Here is a 12,122-nt window from a genome sequence, read left to right on the forward strand (position 1 = left end):
TGGGGGGGGGGGAGAGAAATCAAGGGAATAGAAGCAAAGAGGAAATATATATCATTTTTTGTAGATAATAAGATGATTTCCTTAGTTCTAAATCATCAACCAAAACATTAATTGAAATAATAAACTTAACAAAGTTGTACTAAATACAATGTAACCACATGAATCATTAACATTCATATATATATATATATATATATATATATATATATATAGCCAACAAATCCCAGGCATAAGGGCTAGAAAGAAAAATTCTATTCATAATAGCTGTAGAAACTAGAAAATATTTGGAGATATATATGTAGAGAGAATAATAAACATGCTGCAAAGATAAAAAGGACTCGGAGTGTAAGAAGTAAGTTGGTTTATTTACCATTCTTGAAATAAACCACCCAGAGGCAATCCCTGAGCAGATCTCTGTTTATAGATGGGGGATAAGCCTTTTCTTATCCTGAAGTGCAATGTCTTTCCTCCCATCCCCCAAATTGGATGGAGATGACAAAATTAACCAATTTCTTGATCCTCCCATTGCATGTTCCTCCTTGACATGATTCCCCTCCCTCATCATACAACCTAGGTTCAATAATGGCAGAAAACTCCTCCTTTGGGGAGGAGAAGTTAATATTAATGAGCTCATTAAGCATGTGCAGTCAGTGTTTGCAGTTTCCTTTCATTTACTTCTTGTTTGGGGATGATTTTTATCAGTTTATCATTTCAGCAGTTTCTTGTTTGGTACAACTAAGTCAGTTGACATGCTCTTTCTCTAAATCCTTGTCTCTATAATGGAGATACAACTCTACATAGGTTGCTCACAATATGCTCACTCTTTTTAGAAACAGAGATAATTGGGAAATTATTGGGAAAAAATGAATTGCTCATGGCCAGGTCAAACAATATAATAAAATACTCTGTCAATTAATTTATGTATTCACTGCTGTTCCAATCAAATTATCAAATCAATATTTTATAGACCTAGAAAAAATAATAATAAAATTTTTCTGAGGGTACAAAAATCCAGGATCTCAAGAATATTATTATTTTTTTTAAATAGGAGGGAAGGGAGTCTATTAATGGTACTACAGAATTGTGATCACTAAAAGGATTTGCTACTGGTTAAAACACATTGTTTGTTCATTGGAGCAGATTGCGTATGAACAAATGGAAGCAAAGAAACACAGTAATATAGTGTTTTATAAAACCAAAGAAAGACCTCAGCTACCAGAAAAAGGACTCATTATTTGGCATTTTGTTATTATTTGACTAAAATGGCTGAAAAAAATGGACATTAGTCTGGAAGAAAATTTTTTAGATCAATACTTTATATCATATGCCATTTAGTCTGTGAGATGGACACATTATAAATGCTTGCAAAAAATTAAACAAGTAAATAAATTTATTTTTAAAAGAAAAGAAAAAAAATGACCCTTAGACTAACTTTTCTGTTAAAAAATTCTGTTATTACAGAAACTTATTGATGTTTAGATGGGAAAAGTTTGAGCTACAGCATTGATATAACGTGATGCAGTCTAATTCTTCCCATCCATATATGGGCACCAAAATTATGGGGTGCAGGGTGATATCCCCCAAATATATTGGGATTATTGGCTGTTGTGAGTCGACTCAAAAGACTTCAAATGGCAAACTGTTAAGGCACAGTGGAGAGAGGATTTTTATCAAATTAGATGGCAAAGCATTATATTTATTATGTCATGATACTCTGGCTGTGCTAAAAAAATACAATATATGTTGTTGACATTAATAGACTAAACACTTATAATATTCCCCATTCATAGGAAAGCAGCAAGCAGAAAAATTACAAAATTCAAAACAGCATGTATCATCAAAGCAGAATTTCTTGACAAAAATGGAAAAAAAGTTAGAGGTTCCAACCAAATTAAATTTTCAAGTGGCTCATGTGTTAGCCAAGCAAGTAAAACCATTCACCAGTGGTGAGTTAATTAAATCATGCTTGATTTAATAAAGATAAAGCCAAAGAAATGTGTCCAGAGAAAACAAACATGTTGAAGACGATTAGCCTTTCAACAAAATTAAAATCAAATACTCATGGATTGATATCATTTTGTACCTCTCCGAGTGAAAGGGCATTTTCAAAGGTGGAATATATAAAATCTTATTATAACAGGTTAGTTTTGAATCCCAATTAAGCAAGATGTTCCTCCCCCAAAGAATTCCATTCTTCTCCCCAGCAGATGTGTATTGCAAAGAGTATACTCAATCATGATTGTATTTTGAATTTCATCAATTAAAACTTTGTGGAAATTTATTATTTCTCTGTCGGATAAGTATAACCATAATACCCTTGATTTTGCTTTTTGGCCTACCAGGTCTAAAATACTGACTATCTGCCCTTTGTAAAAAGAGTTTGCTTATATCCTTGCTCTAAATAAGACAACTAGTTACTGTCTCATCTAAAAGATGACATCTGGTGCTAACCCCAATAGAACTATAATATCATATTGGGCTGGATTTGGAGCCAGAGGCCCTGTTCTCAAATCCCAGATCTGCCGTTTACTTTTTGTGTAACCCTGGACAAATAATTTCCTTGGCTCTCAGTTCTTCACCTATAAAATAAGTGGATTGCACTGAGGTCCCCTCGAAATTTGTGATCCTCTGATTGATCCTGCAAATGGATTAGAGCAGGACTTCTTAAACTTTTTCCACTCATGACCCCTTTTTGCCCAAGAAATTTGTATGTGAGCCTGAGTAAATAGGTATATAGAATAGGTATTCAAATCAAACGTTTACTGATAATAAATCATAATTTTGTGACCTCCCCCTTCAGTTACATGACCCCATATGGGGTCATAAACTACAGTTTAAGAAGCTGGGGATTAGAAGATGGCAGCAATCACTGATGTAGGCCTTTCGACTGTGCTTCTCTGAAAGTGCCCTCAAATCATTGGAGCTTTTCACCTGGCTTTCATCACTCCAGGCTATCTAGTCCAGCCTTTGCATATTGCAAGCTGAGTCACTGAGAAGCAGAATGAAGTGTTTTACCCAAGGCCACAGAGATATTAAGTGGCAGGACTGAGATTTTCCAGCGCCTCTCTCCAATGCCTCTTCTTTAACAAAAAGCCATACTGGATGGAAATAAGGAGAATTTAAATACCGGTATAAAGTTGTATGTCATTATGGCCACAAATATGCACATAAAGATCGCTGCCAGCAGCAGCTAGATGGTGCAGTGGATAGAACAACAGCCCAGGAGTCAGGAGGACCTGAGTTCAAATGCAGCCTCAGACACAACACTTCCTAGCTGTGTGACCCTGGGCAAGTCACTTAATCCCAATAAATAAAAAGATCACTACCATATTCTGGTTCTCCATCTTCAATTCCAACTCCTTCCTGTTATTATCTTAGGACCCTGGGAAAGAGTCATAAAATCCTGGCCACAAATGACCAATGGGAATATTCTACCACTTTAGTGCGGTGTTTCCAAGGGAGTCCATGACAAAGTATTAGTGTAACTGGCCTCTTTCTTGGGACCTTGAAAATTCTAATAGCCTCCTTGGTCCGCCTTACTAAGATCTCTGTTTCTGGCTTGATCTAGCATGTCCTTGCCTGGAATACATAAGCATTTCCCTATGCTTATGTACCTCTTAATTCCCTCTTATTTATAGCATCTCTTCCTAGTAAGATGCTCCTTCATGGTCCAGGTGACATAGTAAATAATGTGTAAAAAAAATACGTTCTGAGTTTGAATCCAGCCTCAGACATTTACTAGTTGCGTGGCCAAGTCACTCAGCCTATGTCAGCCTCAACTTCCTCATTTGTAAAAGGAGAATAATAATAGCACCTATCTTTGAGGGTCATTGTGAGGATCAAATTAGGCAACGATGTTTGCAAGCCTTAAAACATTCTCTAAATATCATTATTATTCATTTCTGTAATTATCTAATGTTTTCCTCTTCCTCAAAGTACAATGCATGCCTTTATCTCTTTTTAGGTTCCCTGAAGGTTTTTGTGACTTCAGTTTTAACGTTGTATCCTCACCACCCAGCATAATTCGTTGCACATAATAGGCATATAGTAAGTGCTTATTGAATGATTGACTTAAATCTCCTTGGATTGGATTAGCAGAATTAGAACTGGGCCTGAGCCCCAGAAGCCATTCTTGGCATCCTATACCATGACAACTCTCTTCCTTGGATTTATAATTATACTCTCGGATCTGTGGAACATCTGGCTGCCTTTGTGTTCTGTTTTGCAAGCAGGAAACTCAGATTAAGAGCCATCTCTGTGTCCTGGTAGCTCATCTGGGCCTAAGTAACAGTTGTTGGTCTCCAAGATGTTTAAATCTGCTTTACTGATTTACCTCCAAAGCCCCAGTTCTGTAACTGCTAAGTGTCTCAGTTCCAGCAGGTGAACTTGGACTGACCAGTGCTTTAGCCAGTTGGGACTAAACAGCACTGAGCTTTGGTACCATGGAGAGCTCACAGAAGCAATGCAAGCTATTTATCTGAGCTGTCAACCAGTCCACCCGAGGGCCTGTTTTCAGGCGTTTTTGGTAGCTCACCTACTGCTTGGTGGGGGTTGGCAGATAAAGGGATCCCAGCGCTTTTGTTTCCTCTCCATTGGCCACAACCGCAGCTGCATGGAACTTGGTAAGAGGGGACTGTGACTTTCTGAGTGTTACCCAAGAAAAACATCTGTGTCACAGGTGGGTCCCAGGCCCAGGGCAGAATCACAGTATCCTTTGCTGTCCAGGTGTTGGCATCCTCAGTACCAGGGGATGGACAATTGGCAAAAATTGAGCCATTTGAGTGTGGGCCATTGGAATGCACATTGTCAGGTGCTTGGTTGAAGGTGGCTCTGTGATGGCCTCCATTGCAGACTGCCCCTTCATTATGCTGATGGCCTTGCAGGTGATTATATGGCCACCTGTGCAGGAGGCAATTGTGCAACTGGTTACCCAATCAGCTTCGGGGTTGGCTACCTTGTAGGCCTTCATACTGAAGATGGGAAGTATATCAGGCCTAAGCAGTAAAATGGGCAAAATGAGTGGAGCTGAATATAGGGCCTGCTACATGGCTTCCAGCCACAATGACGTTAATAGGCATGACGACGAGGGATGTAGAACTCTGGCCTGCTGTGAGCCACTATTGAGGCTGAGGATATTAGTATGGAGAGCAGTGTACGTAGGGACAATTGTGGCTACAACCTCTACTTCAGCAGAGAGAGCAGCAGAGCCTGTCCCGTGCCACCAAACTATAGCAACAGCTATGGCAAGATGATTTCTGCAATTTTGGCAGCTGGGGCCAACACCAGGCTTCCTAGAGATGCTGGAGATTTGCAATAGACAGCTCCTTCTCAAACAGTCACTTCCCTTCGCCCTCTCGCTCCTTCCTTGTCCCTCTTCTTTCATTTTCTCCTGCAGCCTCCTCTACTGCCTACCACACCTTCTATAAAGATGTACCCCTTTCCCCAATCATCTCCTTACATTAAACTAGCTTATGTAACTAACCTGAGGGGAGAGAAGGAGGAGGTAGAGAAAGGGGAAGTTTTATTTATTATTAAAAATCGGAGACTTGCCTCTTATCTTTTCTACAAAACCTACATTCTATTACTTAAATTTGGCAGCATATTTTAAAAGTCATTTCTACATTTCACTTATATTTATTAGCTCTTCAAATTAAAATATGGTAACAATAATTTCCCAATATGTTTTTCTAGGTTCCAATATGGATAAGGATTTCTACATATTTTAAAAAGATCTTGCTCTATCTTTTATTTCCTATGTAATGCTTTTATTGACTTCTGAACAAAACATACTTTTACGTAAAGCTTTTAAATTCATAACTAGTTGGTATGTATTAAGTTTGATCTTCATTTTAAGGTAACCGTACAGCCATTATTTTGTTCTAAGGCGATTACTAACAACCTTCTTAATGAAGTTGACCATTTCTTTCTATGAGAGTAATTTACTGAAGCGCCTGCTTGGTAGTTCTGAAGAAACAATTTGTCCTGATGATTTTGCTTCTAACAAATTGTTAAAAAAAATTCTCATATAGCCTCATTTTAGCCTTTTTACTGGTTTGGTTTCCCTATAATGAGTAACAGAGGCAAAAGTTACTATTCATTCTTAACCTGTATAGTAAAGAATGGAGTGTGTGTGCATGTGTGTGCTCCAGGGGCAGGAATAGACATCTCTAGCATTTCCTTCCCCTGCTCTTTCCAAGGCCTGCCAGGAGGGGAAGCCAAAGGTTGGAGCCAGAGGCCATTACTCTGCTTTCCTCACATAGAGGAGTACTGGGATAGAATATTATCTATTTGCTCCCTTAAATATTGTTAGTCTAGGGGATAAATATTTCAGGTTCAAGCCAAACTCCCACTAGCTATTTTAATGGAAAGGGGCCCCCAAGTTTTATATGCGAGGATTGACTTCTTTCTCAGCAAATACTAGTTCCATAATGAACAACAGATAGCAGCTATCCATACCCTTCCCAAATTATCCAAGTCAATAGCAAAATAGAAATCAGATAAAGTGTACATAAGAAAATATATTCCAAACCACACACAGAGGCAAAAAGAGTTCTACCTCTGTGAGAGAAAATGACGGTTTCCATTAAGAATCTCAGATCTCACTCAAAGAGGAAATTCCCTCAAGTCTCTAATGAAGCAAGCTCTGGATAGAGACATGATGAAACTTCACACAGATGTGAGATATTGGTCACCACCAATGAGGAGGAAGTCTCACACTCACGGGCTTTGGGGCTCCAAGTATCCATACATGCAATTTTTTTCACTTTCAGCACATATTCCAATTTTTATGCCATATGTATAAAGTCAAGTAGAATTTATAAGCACCTACTGTAGGCTAAACACTGAAGGGACAAAGAAAAGCAAAAACAGTTCCTGTCTTCAAGGAGGAGGAGAAAGAACTGACCATTATTAATATCAACAACTTCAAATAAAAATTTGTCAGACTACAGTGACTCATCAAAAAAATCATCCATTATGACCAAATTGGATTTATACCAGGCATGCAAGGACAGTTCAACATTAAAAAGACAATGTAATTAATCACAATAAGAATAAAAATATCCCAAACCACATAATTATCTCAGTAGATGAGGAAATATCCTTTGATAAAATAGAACACTGCTTTATGTTTTTGAAAAAATCTCGCAAAGGGGCTTTTTAACTTAACATCCATTTTATTTTGTATGATTTTCCTTCTCTCTTCCTTTTTTGATCATGAAATCTTTTCCTATGGCAAAAGCGGTTTCTTCCTTGCTCTTCTAATTTGCTTCCACAGACGGTTTTTAAAAAATCTAAGTTGCAGATCTATTTGGAGTTTATTTTGGTTTAAGGTGTGAGATGTTAGTATTTTCCCAAGTTCTGCCAGATTTCTTTCCAGTTTTTCCAGCAGTTTTTGCCAAATAATGAGTCCCTGAGTTCTTTGGGTTGGTCAAACACTTTATTGCTGTGTTCATTAGCAGATTCAGGAGGACAATTCACATAATGACAATAGCATTATAAAGACATACACCTTCCAATAGCTAGATGTAGAGGGCTGAAGCTCTTGAGCGGATGCACTGAGGTCAGGACTGCCGAGCACTTGAGGCTAACTACTGATTGGACAATACTCTATGGGCATATGCTTGGAAAATAGCCCTTCCCACTATCCTGTGCTGGCTTAATGATTGGTGTATACAGAGGAATGTAGGAGGGACTAGGGGGTGGAGTAAGACTAGCCAGAGTCACTTTGGCAGTAGATGAGGAAGAAGATGGTGGCAGAGATTCTGCTTCCATCCCCTTCACTTTATACTCCTAAAGACCAAGAATAAAGACTAAGGACTTTTGCTTATCCTGACTCTGGCTGATTCTGAGGTATCCTGGGTGCTAGTGCGGTCGTCACAGCTGGAACTCTAATCAGTGCAATGACAAGCCATGATTCTAGAGGAAGGAAGACTGTGAATGTACCTCACTTCAGCCACAGTTAGACTTAAAAATACAAAATGTGGCCTATGCTTTTGGATATTAGAGGGTAAGTTTTTTGAGGACAGAGATTGTCTTTTGTCTCCTTTTGTATCCCCAGTGCTTAGTAAACATTGTTAGTAATTCAATGTTAGTAAACATTGAATGAATTTTTATTTATTGAACATGAGCATATGAGAATTTGATTTGACTACACATATTTGTTGAGGGTTTATTTTTATTTCCTTTAAAAACTGAATGTTGATATGATAGTAGAAAGGAGAGAAAATCCATTTTTGCCCATTTAAAAAAAGCATTTTAGACAGAACTGAATGATGGACTGAATCCTTAGAAGGCATGAAGTTAGGCAATAGATTGTCAATGCCAGCACCTGCAAGTTTAATGGTTAGATTTAGTGTAAAGTTCCTAAGGACTATTTTATGAAATTTGATCAAATGATTTCAAATTTTATGACAAAACAGGCAAGACCATGAAGAGTAATTATAGGGCAAAATGATGAAAGCACTTTGCCCTGCCAGATATCAAGGAATGTGCTAATTATCATAGGATCATCAAATTTTAGAGTCGAATAGAACCTTAGAAATTTAGTACATGTGTACTCTATCAAAAAGCAGAAAAATTCAATAATAAAAATAAAAATCCAAAAAGAGAGCCAAAGACACGTGAAATATTGAGAAAAATATTGAGAAAAATTGGATAGCAGGGGGGAGGAGGAAGAAGAGGAGAAGAAGAGTAATTTGTACTTATCACACACACACATATATAAATATGCTTATGATTAGGTTGCCTTTTTGATCTTCCATATCATACAATTGAGTCATATTGAACCCAAGTCTAAGACTTTGTATTTAATCCCATTAAGTTTCAACAATAAATTTATCTGAATGTTTTGTCCTGTCAAGATTCTTTTGGATAATAATTCTTTTATCCCTTGGCTATTCCTTCCACCTTTCTATCATCTGTAAATCTGATAAGCAAGCAATTTATGCCTTCTTCCAAATCATTAAGATGCATGTTAAAATAGCATAGCACCAAGCACACACTCCTGGCATATTTTACTAGCACCTGCTTCCAGGTTAACTCTCCTCATCATAACCAAGAAATGGCTCTTTGAGTCTGGCCATTCACCCAGTTCCAAATTCACCTAAACATCCTTCCAGCTCATCCACACCTTTATCCACTAAAATACCATGAGATCCTTTGTTGAATGCTCTCCCAAAGTTTAGAGAAACTCTACTGAAAGCGGTCCTCTGATCTATCATTGTAGTAGCCCTATCAACATAGGAAATTTACTTACATCCTTTTATATCTATTCCTATGCTGATAATCCCCACTTCCTTTTGGAGATATGTGTTCCCCAATGATTCTTAGTTTGAGATGAATTTCTTCAGTGTCAGCTCCGTGAGCAGATTGAGTTCAATTCTCCTATAAGTCTTTAGAGATGACAAGATAGATGCAGCTAAGTGGGGCAGTAGATAGAGCACCAAGCCCTGGAGTGAGGAGAACCGAAGTTCAAATTTGGCCTAAGATGCTTAATTTTACTAGCTGTGTTATCCCAGGCAAGTCATTTAACTCCATTGAAGAGACAACAGAGTGACTATGGTCTGTGCCCCCCAAAGTACAGTTCGTTGTCTTTCTAGCCTCTCCATTTTTAGCTGAACTATTCAAATCTCAGATTCTTTCGAAGGGGAGGAATGTCTATTTCATATATGACTTCTACTTCATTTCAATAGCTCTGTCTTATAATCTTCTCTCATCCTACTTTCAGCTTTTGTCTTTACATTGTATAACTGTTTCTCATAAAATACAGCCCTAACACCTGAAGGGTAAATAAAAAAGGAGAACTCTAGACCACTATCGCTGAGCATTGATGAAAAATTTTAATTAAAAATTGCCAGAGACTGTAGCAATTCCTCAAAGAAAGAATTAATGAAAAATACAATGTGATTTTTGAAATTTATTATTTGATGTTATAGTATAAGTGATAGGGTTCCAATGACTATAAACATATAAGCGATGATAGAAAGTTTCTAATTTTTTTTTTTACATTCCCGTTAACAATATGTTAGAGAATTTGCCAGGAATCACATGAAACTTGACTTATAGCTTGGAGTCTACTTTCTTTCCTCTTTTGAAATCAGAGCATCTTCCTTTTTCTGGTCCTGTGGTACCACTATTATTTTCTGTGTTCTTTCAAAGACCACTGACAATGGCTTAGAAATCATGTGGCAGTTCTTTTAGTTTCCTGACTGTCATCTGTGTTAGCTATTCCTTCTTGGAATTCTGGACCTGATGACTTGAAGTCATCAAGGGCAGCTATGATTCATAGTCATGTATTTTCAGAGCTAGAAGGGTTATAGACATAATCTCACCTGAATCCCTAATTGTCCAGATTTACAGGAGCTGAAAGGGATGAAGTAGCTGACCAAAGTCTAGTCTGTGAGTTAAACATAAATTCATTAGGTTTCTGTTCATATCATGAGTCTATGATTGGATGACGATGATGGTGATGATATGAACTTATGGTGCAGTGAAAAGCAGAGAAGCATGAGAAGTAATAATAGCCTGGACTCCCAGTATTTCCCATTGTTCCCATTGTAACCTATACTGGATAATACAGAGCTTTGGGGTGGCAGTTTGCCTTTCTAGTTCTAAAAGTTTTGTTGTTTAGTCATTTCAGGCATGTCTGACTCTTCGTAACTCCATTGGGGGTTTTGTTGGCAGAAATATTGGCGTGGTTGGCCATTTACTTCTCTAACTCATTTTGCAGAGGAGGGACTGAAACAAACAGGGTTGTGACTTGCCTAGGGTCCCACATCTGGTAAGTGTCTGAGACAGATTTTTTTAAAAAAAAATTTATTATAGCTTTTTATTTACAAAATATATGCATGGGTCATTTATTCAACACTGATCCTTGCAAAATCTTTTGTTCAAAAATTTCCCCTCCTTCCCCCCACCCCTCCCCTAGATGGCAGGTAGTCTATTAAATATGTTAAAGTACATGTTAAATACAATATATGTATACCTATTTATACAGTTATCTTGCTGCACAAGAAAAATTGGATCTAGAAAGAAAAAATAAAACCTGAGAAGGAAAACAAACATGCAAACAAACAATAACAGAGTGAAAATGCTATGTTGTGGTCCACACTCAGTTCCCACAGTCCTCTCTCTGGGCGTAGATGGCTCTTTTTGTTACTGAAAATTGGAATTGGTTTGGATCACCTCATTGTTGACGAGAGTCATGTCCATCAGAATTGATCATCATATAGTATTGTTGTTGTAGTGCATAATGATCTCCTGGTCCTGCTCATTTCACTCAGCATCAGTTCATGTAAGTCTCTCCAAGCTCTCTGTACTCATCCTGCTGGTCATTTCTTACCAAACAATAATGTTCCATAATATTCATATATCACAATTTATTCAGCCATTCTCCAACTGATGGGCATCCATTCAGTTTCCAGTTTCTGGCCACTACAAAGAGGGCTGCCACAAACATTCGTGCACATACAGGTCCCTTTCCCTTCTTTAAGATCTCTTTGGGATATAAGCCCAGTAGTAACACTGCTGGATCAAAAGGGCATGCACAGTGTGATAACTTTTTGAACATAGTTCCAAATCACTCTCCAGAATGGTTGGATCCGTTCATAACTTTACCATCAATGCATCAGTGTCCCAGTTTTCCCGCATCCCCTCCAACATTCGTCATTATCTTTTCCTGTCATCTTAGCCAATCTGACAGGTGTGTAGTGGTATCTCAGAGTTGCCTTAATTTGCATTTCTCTGATTAATGGTGATTTGGAACACCCTTTCATATGACTAGAATTAGTTTTATTTTCTTTGTCTGAAAATTGAGACAGAATTTGAACTCAGGAAAACAAATCTTTCTAACTCCAGGCCTGGCAGTCTATCCACTATGACACCAACTAGCTGTATCTCCAAAAGTTTTAGAGATCAGAATAAGGAACTAAGAAATAGGATCTGGATGAACTTCCTGTGGAGCCGGCTGAAGGCCAAATTGTGAGGTGAGGTTTGGTTTTGTTAGAAATCCCTCCACACTATTCCTCAGCAGCAGCAGTAGCAACCCCCAAAGGTCACTACTCTCCTGTGGGGCTTACGAAATCTCACTGTGGATGTTTCCTATAAGACATAGCTGCTGTATT

This window comes from Sarcophilus harrisii, chromosome X (genome assembly GCF_902635505.1).
Source record: "Sarcophilus harrisii chromosome X, mSarHar1.11, whole genome shotgun sequence".
Classification (NCBI taxonomy): Eukaryota; Metazoa; Chordata; class Mammalia; order Dasyuromorphia; family Dasyuridae; genus Sarcophilus; species Sarcophilus harrisii.